Below are 11,910 nucleotides of genomic sequence, written 5' to 3' on the forward strand. Positions count from 1 at the left end.
TGCATCCTCTGTTGCCTACTTATAAAAATCCTAGTGTCATCTGCAAAGGATGATATGGTACTATAGTTTGTGTCCTTGCCTATGTCCAATATGAGAGTACTGGAGCAAGCACACTACCCTTGGGGGACTGAGCTCTTCACGGTTGATGGTCCGGACTTTACTTTCTTAACTTACACATTGGGTTCTGTTAGGAAATTGTAGATCCATCTTCCTATTTTTCCAATGATTCCTTTTGAGTGCATTTTGTGCACAATAACACCATGGTCACATTTGTTGAAGGCTTTTGCAAAATCTGTGTACATTATGTCAGCGTTTTGTCTGTCTTCCATTTCATCCAAGGCCATGTCATAGTGGTCCAGCAATTGTGATAGGCATGAGTGCCCTGTTCTGAAACCATGTTGTCCAGGGTTATGTGGATACTGTGATTCCATGTGTTTGTGATCTTGCTGCATGTCACTTTTTTCAAAGATTTTTTTATAACGTTGGTGTTATCGGCCTATAGTTTTTTTTAAAGACTAAACCCCACACCAGAAGATGAGGAGACGATGACATTTCGGACCATCCTGGACTATTATCAAATCAATTTTCTTGATAGTGTACAAGCAGAAGATAGGATAAGTACAGTTGAAGTGAGTACTTTTGACAACAGCAGTGCCATGATCTGAGACAAAGGTACAAAAATATCCACCAGCCTGACCAGGATTCCACAAGCTTATTATTAAACCCCAAAAAACAGCCCCAAAGCACCTCATAAAGAAAGAATAGGCAGACTCATAAAAACAAGAGCAATGCCAGTCAAAGACCCAGTGAGGTCCACAGAAGCTCAACTCGACAGGAACACGAGGGGAAGAACAACCTGCAGAAACACAACATGTTGCCAAAAAAGTTCTGCCAAGCCCTGACAACCAGAGTGAAGCATCAGGACCATCACTCAGGGGACCAAGAAAACCTGTAAGGGCTTTACACACCCCTATAGCTGCAAGCAGATGCTAAATCAATCTGTCTCTCTACAAAGCGAGTAACAATATTCGAGGCAAAATATCGGGTGCCATATTAAATGAGAAGACACAGGGCTGGGGCAAAAAAGTAACACAAGCACCCCTCAGAGTGGCAGGAGGCAAGGCCAACATCAAAGCTGGTGAGCTACTACTAGGCAGGGCGAGACAGATGCTGAAAATTTGAGAATTAAATGAACCCTGAGGCCGAGATCCAGGCCTCAAAGTGGGAGCTGAAAGAACTCTCAGGCCACCATTAGGCAAGACATGACGTACAAAAGAAAGTAAGTGAACCCAAGGACACCACAGTCCCCTGCAAGAGTGCCCACAATGGGAGGGGAATGGTGAATACATGAAAAGCTCAAACACACAACCATGCAAATGGGGCAGCAGACTCTGAGGAGTGCACAAGACTCCATAACAACTGTATTGCACACACCATGATATAATGAGGGGGGGGGGGGAGAGGGAGTGCATACACTGACATATCGTGTAAATATTTTTTTTTTCTACCACAGACATGGCCATCTACAAGCAATGCTAACTAGTATACTGTATATACATTTTCTTTTGTCCTCCATGGACAGGATGAGAGATCTGTTAAACATATAGTTCAGTGGTTTATTGAACAATCAACCACAGAAGGTGATTGTATTACTTTTAACATGCTAATCTAACCTACGTACAAAAATACATAGATTTATGTCTGTCATATATGTATAAACATTGTTCGAGGTATCTTTTCCATAGTGCAGGTTGGGGTCATATGGGGTCACACCCACCACAACTGCTTATTTGTTTGTTATTGTACATAAAAATGTTGACTGATATATGTTAAAGTAAACAAAGTATTATTGTTGATAAAATATAATGTCACCGGTCGGTAGGGAGCCGGTCAGCCGAGCGGACAGCACGCTGGACTTGTGATCCTGTGGTCCCGGGTTCGATCCCGGGCGCCGGCGAGAAACAATGGGCAGAGTTTCTTTCACTCTTGCCCCTGTTACCTAGCAGTAAAATAGGTACCTGGGTGTCAGTCAGCTGTCACAGGCTGCTTCCTGGGGGTGGAGGCCTGGTCGAGGACTGGGCCGCGGGGACACTAAAAAGTCCCGAAATCATCTCAAGATAACCTCAAGAAGATAACCTCGCTATATATGTGCACAATATTTTTTAACATGCAATATTTTACACATTTAACTATTGTGTATAAATTCTGCAAATTACACACTACTGAATAATATTACTGCAAAAAATCTAGATTAACAGATATTGAAATAGTTGTGCAAAAATATCCTTGGGGCAACCCCTCCACCCTAACTGGAGACTGCTCTCTTGGCACCTAAATATTGCCAGAATTCCTAGCTCCATCATGGTCAATGTATGTCGCTTACAATATTTTTTTTTATAGTTTTCTGTGACCAGGGAACCCATTTTAACAATATTAGGGGGAAAAAAGTGAATATTTTTTCCTGTGCATAGTCCCCATGGCCTGCCTACCACCGTAACTGGTGGTGGGAAATGGCTCTGGTGAGATTACGATTATGATTGGCCATACAAGTTTAACTTGAGGCACTTAATGGAGAGCTTATTGTTCAAACTGCATTGTCCCTCTTATGGTCGTGCACATCCTTGTTGAATGCCCGAACTTCCAGGACATGCGTGTCTTGCTTCCCGAATGTCCCTAGTGGTCACTTGTCCCTCAATAGAATCAGACTTGGTGAATTGGATACCTTTGATATCGTTTGCCTTATGCGCTCGTATTTGCATCCTTAGTGTTATTTAGCACCCTATGATTATCCCGCACATTTGATAGTGCTACATAGCCTTCCCGGCTTGGTGCCTTCTTTTGATAATTACTTCCTGTGCATTGAGAATTTGTCATATTTAATAGTGTAGTAGTGGTTACTGTAGAATTCCTAGACTCCAAGCCAGAAGTGACTGGCAGGGAAGCCAGGAGCTAGGTGACAACTCGATCCCGGCCTAGGAAAATATGGAGAGGGAAGGCATAAGTCACCATTGGAACTAGTACACTTACATACAGTGAAACTCTAGAACATGCAAACTACTGTCTACCCCAACAAGAGCCACTGAAGAGCCAAAGCACGTGCACCGCCTGAGTGGGACCACTCGTAAAGAGATAACCTGCAGGGTTGGACGCCTGAACAGTCTCGAGAGAAGATAACACCTACAGAAGGTAAAGGAAATGCCAATGGCAACCAGAGAATGCAACTCTGGCAACATGCAATTGAGGCAAACAAGTAATCAAAGTACACACAACAGGTTGGCATTAAAAAAAACACATGAAGCAAAAATCAAACAAATTCAAGTTGAGGCCCCTCATCCCCTGACATAGGACTAATTTCAAGAGACAGCCAAAACTTGGCTGAAAAGCCAGTGCTTGCAGAGCTTGGAAGAGCCAGAAAGACCTCTGCCATGGGATGCACCAGGTACATGACAGACTTGGGGTAGCTGCCCAACATCCCAGGCTTTTTAGGGTTGCCATCCTGTGGCAAGGGTGTGGAGCATACTAAAAGTTGGTCCTGGACAATGAGTGTGTATAGTTCGAGTCAAGTGTTGTCAAAGCAGTTGCTTGTTTTGGTATGCTCTACTCTTCTGGTGACCTTTCTTCTTCGATTATGTGGTTGATATAGTACCTAACACCCTATCCCCTACCACCCCCCTACTGCAGGTTTTTATTTATTAAATACCCCTACCACCCTATGCTTCCATAGAGCCAGATTCTAGTACTGGTCTCGGGATAAGTGCTCATGATTCATTACAGCCTGATGTGGGTACCAGGGTTTTAAAGTCTCGAGGTAGATAGCTTGGGAAAAGAATGAGGGGAGCCCCTCTCAAGAAAATAAGTTAAACAATTTCATTATGCAAGATGAACGAGTAAAACATTTTTATAATTTACTAATTGAATACCAAATTCTACTTCAATTATTTTTAAATTATATTTTGTTTCAGCTCTGTGCTCAATATTATTAAATTTAATAAATTCAGGCAATAACAGATTTTGGTAATAAACATTTAAATGACCATGTATTATTAAATACAGTATTAAGTACTCATCACTTGGAGGAAAAAAATAGAATGTTTAGGATATGTATTGATTACTTTTTCATTAAAGCTCCAATAAAGTGATACAGCAACATAAAGTTGCTACTTGAATGTTAAAGGAGGTAATACAGCCAGAAAACAGAGTTCAGTATTCCTGCATCACAAAATATTTGTGAAAATACCCTTAAAAATCTGATCTAATCTGAAAAATTTAAAACTTTTTTTTTTATTAATGTTGCTGCCTTGTGTTTATTGAGTTGTATGGGCATAAATAAAAATGTCCTACTACGTACCTATTTACTATATTAGTTGTAAACAGGATGTTTGATTTGATGGTAGTAACCATGTTTGGTACAGTGGTACCATATTGTCTGTAGAAAATAAAGCCAATTTCTTCATGTACATGTGCTGTCCAGTCATTATTGGAAATTTGCTATCGACTGATTTTCCCCCAAATTTCTTGATCTCAAGTTATAGATCACAGCAGTTTGCATACTAGTCGTCTTCTGAACCCTGCTTGAGCAATAGTGACATTTACCAGAACCTGCAAACAAATACACCACTCCGATTCTGTAGTGCAGATTTATCTCTGAATGAAAATTAAGATGCAACAAATGTGCAGCATGTTCATGGCCCTACTCTGTCTGAAGAAATACAGCACATTGGAGTCTTGTGCAACCGCAGTGTTTAGAGCTTTGTTTATGCTTACCCTTGCAATGTTAAGGGAGTGGCTAGTGTGCAAGATGGGGAACTGTGAGTAACAGTGCCTAAAAACAAAATCCGTCATTTAAATTATTTATAGGTTAAATGCATCTTGATTATAGATTTTGCTGCCACAATGTTCCTAAGGAATGGACGACAGCTGTATGTGACGACTATAAAATATAAATATTGTGCAAATGTTTACTGCTTTCAGTCTTCCAGCTAGGGTGAACCATGCTCTTCTGTTGGAATGCTGGATTAATATCTTGCAATTTAAACAGGATCAGCAATTAATTACAAGCCAATCGTAAAATAAGGAAAAGGCTTAAATATACTGTACTGTACTTTTAAGATAAAACAAGATTTTATTCCTATTATCGGTTGCCTTAATTCATGTTATAAATGTACCTAGGAAGAATTCAGTGTTTTATGTACTTAAATAACTAATTTACAGTTGATTTCGTAACTGCGGAAATATTGGTAGTTATTTATTGGTATGCATTACTGCTGTAATATACGGATTAAATATTTGATCTACAATATTAGTGTGTTGCTATGTTAACACTGATAATTACTATTATGATACTTTAATGCTTAGTTGACAACCATTTTAATCATTTATATATGTAAATAGATTTATACATTTTTTAAAAAGAATCAGTTGAACTTCATAGTATTTGTAATTGTATTATTCATGGGTACAAGATTTACTAAGCATAACATTCTCTGGATACCAAAAAGTACTGTGCAACCTGATTGTGACTGAAACGACTAATGTGTTGTATAAATGGATGTGCGTGGTACGTGTGTGAAAGTTAATTTTTGTAAACTTAATGTAGTTTATATTTTGGTGTGCAGAGGCTTCTCTCAAGTCCTGTGAGTGTTTTATGAGCACAAAATGAGTGACGGCATAAAAGGAAAGTACTTTATATTTTGTGTACTGAGTTAAAATAATTTTAAGGTACATAATAAATATTTAACCTTCAATGGATTTATTAACCAGAAACCTTACACTCCGAGATGCAATCCTTTTTTAATTTGTACCATGTGTTCTGTGTGTGCTAAAAAAGGTAGAACAGTAGATATTGCAACAAGACCAACAAAATATAAGTTGGTACCTAATTATTTTTTAAATACTGTAGCCCATAATATATCAATGGAGCTGACTATTTGATAAAGAATACCTTATAGAGGTGTGAAATAGAACTAAATTAGTATAGCACAGCATTAGTTTCAATTTAAACAATACTTCACTTAATTTAATGTGAGCTTTTTAAATTTATAAACTAAATCTGTTCTCTTCTGTCCTATGAATTGCTCAATAACATTATTATTTCTGGGTTCAACGGAAGACATGGAAATGGTATAATATTTATTAGTTAATTAAGATGATAACGAGTAATTATCAAAAGATGGCATCGAGCTGAGAAGACTATATAGTACCGTCAGTGTCACCGAGTATACAAAAGGCAGTAAATATCATGAGAACGAAAAAAAAAAAAAAAAAGGCGAATGATATTAAAGGTACAGTGTATTGGATTCACCAAGGAACCTGTTGTGCAACTTTTAGTGAGTGGTGGATTTTGACTCCAAGGTCCTTTCCTTCGTCAATATGCTGGAAAGCAATGCTATTAATTTGATAGTCGTGGCGTGGGTTGTTATGCTCCCTATGCATAATCGTGCATTTGTCGATATTACAAGCATTTGCCAGTCTTCTGACCATTTGTGGAGTTCGTGTAGATCTCTTTGTAATGCTTCAATATCCTTATCATTTCCCTCTTTATCATAAAACTTTGTAATCTGCAAATTTGATGATGAGGTTTGTAATATTCTCATCTATGTCATTGATGTATATGACAAAATGGGGGCCCACATTTGCAACAGACTTGGAAATTGCAACCGAATTCAATAGCTTTTTTTCAACAATTGGTGCAAACTTTGCCAGAAAAGACTAGAGACCCAGACACATGTTACTACATATCTCACAGGCAGTTATTCTAACTCTATTGCTTTTACCAGTTGGCCTGACAGACATTATATCCATAATTCAATCACTTAAAACCAAAGCTGGGAACATTAACGAAATACTATCTATGATATATAAGAATGCCGCACCCTTGCTCTTGCACTACCAATAGCTGTTATTCAACAAATCTCTAGTGTCATAGTTTTCCTGATATCCTTAAAAAAGCAAGAGTGACGCTAGTTAATAAAGGAGGCAAGACAACAGACAAACAATTACAGACCGATATCAAATCTACCTATACTTTCAAAAATATTTGAAAAAATTACAGCATTGTATTTACAAACAGCTCTACTCCTACTTTGTAAAATACAAACTTACATTAAATATAGAAAATACCTACTACATTCAAATTTTTAGTAAATCATCAAATCAGATTCAACTTCAGATAGACAATGTTAATATTACCAATAAAAATGATTTAGATTTAGATTTAGATTTTTTATTCAGGTAAGGGTATATACATAATGTTGGATTTAAAGATAGACATAGTACATACAATACCTAAAGCCACTAGTACGCATAGCGTTTCAGGCAAATCGACAATATACATAGCCAAGAGACTTAACTTCAGCACCCCCACATACAAAACATAGCCAAAAAAGTCTCAAAAAAAGTCGGTATACTTTCTAAAATCAGATACTATGCTCCCCACTCAGCTCTCTTATTATACTACGCACTAATCTATCCCTATCTTACATACGGTATGTGTGCATGGGGTTCAACCATGGGCGTGACAGCTGAGTGGACAGCGCTCGGGATTCGTAGTCCTGAGGTTCCGGGTTCGATCCCCGGCGGAGGCAGAAACAAATGGGTAGAGTTTCTTTCGCCCGCATGCACCTGTTCACCTAGCAGTAAATCGGTACCTGGGAGTTAGACAGCTGCTACGGACTGCTTCCTGGAGGGAGGGGGGGGTGTAACAAAAAAGGAAGCCTGGTCGAGGACTGGGCCGCGGGGACGCTAAGCCCCGAAATCTTCTCAAGATAACCTCAAGACGGTCCGTCTAATTACCAAAAACTACCACATACTACACACGCTTCAGAAATCTTCCTGGCAATACGTTAGTAATGAATAAATATGATATATTTACTCATTACAATGTTGGTGCTGAACATACAACATGAAAAAACATAATTTTAATCCGAAAAAGTATCTTTTTATAAAGAAATTAGACGAAAATAAAAAGCTGGTGACGCCAAATCAAGTCGACGATCCAAGCTTCGGTTAGGTTAGGTTAGGTTTGGTTAAGTTAGGTTAGGTTAGGTTAGGTTAGGTTAGGATAGGTTAGGATAGGTTAGGTTAGGTTAGGTTAGGTTACGTCAGCCTAACTTAATATATCATATTTATTCATTACTAACGTATTGCCAGGAAGTTTTCTGAAGCGTGTGTAGTATGTGGTAGTTTTTGGTAATTAGACGGACCCCCTCAAGAATCTCAAGGCGTTCAAAAGTTAAATAAAAAAAAGTACATAATTTCATCTTCATAGTTTCCTACCTTGTACTTCACACTCTCACTGTATCTTGTACTACCCACTTCCCCAATATTAGTACCGTACTTAAGACATATATCCTTACCAGTGTAATCACCGCTGTCAACTTATGTCGTAGATATTTGTTGGGTATATGTAGACCTTGCTGCCATGTGCCTTTTCATCTTACCTGATGAGTTGTATTAAGGACCTGTCCGAAACGATATGCGTATTATGTGGTTTTAAATGAATGTACAAATACCAGTTTTATCTGTTATTACCAACCCATTGTATTTTCTTGTGAATAAATTATTATTATTATTATTGAAGACGTCCTTTGTCTTTTTCCTTTGCCCGAAACGCTGTGTGTATTAGTGGCTTTAGGCATTGTATGTACTAGCTCTATCTATAAATTCAACATTATGTTTGTAACTCATGTATGTACTTTTACCTGAATAAACATTTTGATTTTGATTTTTTTTGGCGTGTTTTTCTGCTTGTAGCCCCCTGGCTGGTCAGTTGTCTCTTCCCAGCTCCTTTGCCATTTTCTCTGACATCCGAAGTGTTGTAGGGGGGACTGAAGTCATCTACAGCACTGTTACCCCGGCCTGACGAGGTAACAGAGCGTCCAGGAATCGGGCAGAGCGGTGCTTGGTAAGACTTGTGCGACCCTCCATGTTGATATAGAAACAGCAGTCATAACAGCTAACCAAACACTTAGAATAATCAAGTGTACCTTTGACTTTAAGGAAAAGAAGGTGGTGATTCAACTGTATAAATCTCTGGTGCGTCCCCACCTGGATTATTGTATCCGATAATGAGGACCTTATCACCAGAAAGATATCGCTGCTTTAGAGAAATTTACCTGATTTTTACCTGAGAGCCATTAACACTATTGGCCCAGACGGAGATAGGAAGCCGGCGGCTTGTCGAATGTCCCCCCCCCCCCCAATTTGCCTTGGTGATCTTTTCTAGTTGTACTTTTAATTAAAAGCTAACACAGTTTTGGCATTTACGGTTTCAGCGGGTAGGTAGTTCCATGGGTTAATAACCCTGTGGGTAAAAAAGCTTCTCTTGTTTTCAGTCCCACATTGTGACTTGTTGAGCTTTAAACCGTTGAAAAGTACAACACCGGGTGATAAAAAATAATTCCAGAACAAAGTCATTTCACGTATCAGGAACGATTGATGGCCTTACGGCTAACAACACTGCAAACCAGTTATGACAGGGCTGATCTCGTCGAAACCTTTAAAATACTGAACAGTTTGGAGGATGTTGATTTAGGCAGTTTCTTCAAAAGGTCAGATGTAACACAAAGGGCAACAGTTCCAGGATCAACAAATCACAACGCAGGACTGAAAACAGGCTTTTTCACCCACAGGGTTATAAACCCATAGAACCGCCTACCCTCCGAAGCCGTAGATGCCAAGATTCTATTAAATGTTAAAATCCAGCTAGAAAAAATTATCAGGGCAAATGGGAGGACCTTTGACAAGCTGTCGGCTTCCTGTCCTCATCGAGGCCACTAGAGTATTAGTGGCCCTCAAGTAAACTGAGGTAAATTCAGGTAAAAATAGTGCTGGAATTTGAAAATTCTGGAGCATTTAAACATAACTACAGGCTTTCGCCTTTTGACCTTTTCCAGGATATAATATGTTAGAATCTACTGTAATAACCACTTGACGTGGCTTAAATAAGGTGTGAACTGTAGCGAGTAGATTATCCCAATAATATACTCGCTCCAAATATAGTGTTAATATTCCTGTCAACCTTTGGAGATGAATGAGGTGAGGCGTTGCCCGGGCAGCACGGTGAGGTGTTGCCCGAGCAATATAAGCGGCAAGAATAGCAAACATTAACTAGTCTACTTTCAAGTGTGGTCTAGAGCAGACACTTGCGAGATACTGTACCGACGCTCAGTGCGCTCAACTCACACCAAAGTATCACCGGTGTACTTCTGTATATTCGACCAAATATATATATAGTATCTTAGTGTCTGTTTATTTGTCACCATACTTTACGTAACAATAGAACCGTTACATTGGTGACCCCAGAGAGTTTCGACGATACCCAGCCACGATGGACTACAACATGGACTCTCACTGGACCTCCACTGCTGCTGCTTGCTGTGGACCGCAGCCACCTGTCGTGGAACGTTGCCAACACCCTTGCCACAGCTATGATTTTCATCGCGATCATCTCTGCATTTTCATCTACTACGGCTTGCTGCTCCACGATCACTACTCACTCATCTGGCAGCTTCATCAGTAACTACATAATGTGGGATCTACAGCCTGCCCTGCCGACTCTCCGTCGCTGCCAGGGCACTGCTTGCATGTTCTACAGGGGCGCCCACGAAAGCTGCTCTTTCGTCAGATTCATCTACACGTTCACTGCATTTCGATACTCTGCCGACTCAAGCCCTTTGCGCAGTACAGGACTTACAGCTTGCGTTTCCGACTCTTCGTCGCCTCCAGGACAATTCAGCTCTAGCAGTGATTCCCTCGTTGTCCTAACTACGTGCCTACATTACCTCCTAATGTCCTGGTGCCCGAGCCCATCCGCCCCGGATCTAAATGCTCCACCAGCGACCCAAGGACGCAACAATTATGCACATTCTTCTCTCCTGCTACACCGAGCTTGTCCACACACTGCCTACATCTTTTAGTACCAGACTACAATATCCACAGTCAACAATGTAGTACTCGGCGTGTACAGTCCTAATCAACCCAAGACGCTACAGCTTCGACACAGCAGACAGCAGACTACGACCGCATCGAGCCGCCACGCTCTCGCTCCCCGAGTTTAGACACTCACAATTCTCAATCGAGCCGCCACGCTCTCGCTCCCCGAGTTTAGACACTCACAATTCTCAATCGAGCCGCCACGCTCTCCCACATAGAGCTCCACGACTCCGGCCTCACTCAGCTCTCTGCTCTGCTCCAGGCTTCGTCTCAACGTCTGCAACACTGCTAAATCCAGAGACACATCCGCCGACTACGCAGTTCACTTTTCGACCACAGTTACCAGCAGCACCGCCACCTACGACAACGGACGATCCTGTACGACCTCCCACCCTACAACCCCAGTTACCAGCCGCACCACAACCTGATCCTACGAAGACGGACGATATCCTGTGCGACCTCCCACCCTACGACCCCAGTTAGATGACATCAGCGAAGAGGAGGAAGTTAACTTTGATGGTTATGTAACGCGAGCAGGGCGTACAATTCACCGACCGGCTAAGTTCCTTGATCAAGTATTTTTCCTTTCATCCCCTGGGAGGGGGAGTTCTGTAGCGAGTAGATTATCCCAATAATATACTCGCTCCAAATATAGTGTTAATATTCCTGTCAACCTTTGGAGATGAATGAGGTGAGGCGTTGCCCGGCAGCACGGTGAGGTGTTGCCCGAGCAATATAAGCGGCAAGAATAGCAAACATTAACTAGTCTACTTTCAAGTGTGGTCTAGAGCAGACACTTGCGAGATACTGTACCGACGCTCAGTGCGCTCAACTCACACCAAAGTATCACCGGTGTACTTCTGTATATTCGACCAAATATATATAGTATCTTAGTGTCTGTTTATTTGTCACCATACTTTACGTAACAATAGAACCGTTACAGAACCATTCATTAAGCCCTACATTATGAGGCTTCTA

At 40.6% G+C, this 11,910-nt stretch overlaps 1 long non-coding RNA gene across 1 annotated transcript in view; it reads right to left on the reverse strand.

Annotated features, from left to right (window-relative positions):
* LOC123758862 (uncharacterized) overlaps positions 1-9,153 on the reverse strand; it is a 22,547-nt gene extending 13,394 nt beyond the window's left edge. The window contains exon 1 of the long non-coding RNA XR_006772951.2: positions 8,700-9,153. This is a non-coding gene — a long non-coding RNA (uncharacterized lncRNA). The remainder of the gene's footprint in view (positions 1-8,699) is intronic.
* Between the last annotated feature and the right edge of the window lie 2,757 nt (positions 9,154-11,910).

This window comes from Procambarus clarkii, chromosome 31 (assembly GCF_040958095.1).
Source record: "Procambarus clarkii isolate CNS0578487 chromosome 31, FALCON_Pclarkii_2.0, whole genome shotgun sequence".
NCBI classification, from domain to species: domain Eukaryota; kingdom Metazoa; phylum Arthropoda; class Malacostraca; order Decapoda; family Cambaridae; genus Procambarus; species Procambarus clarkii.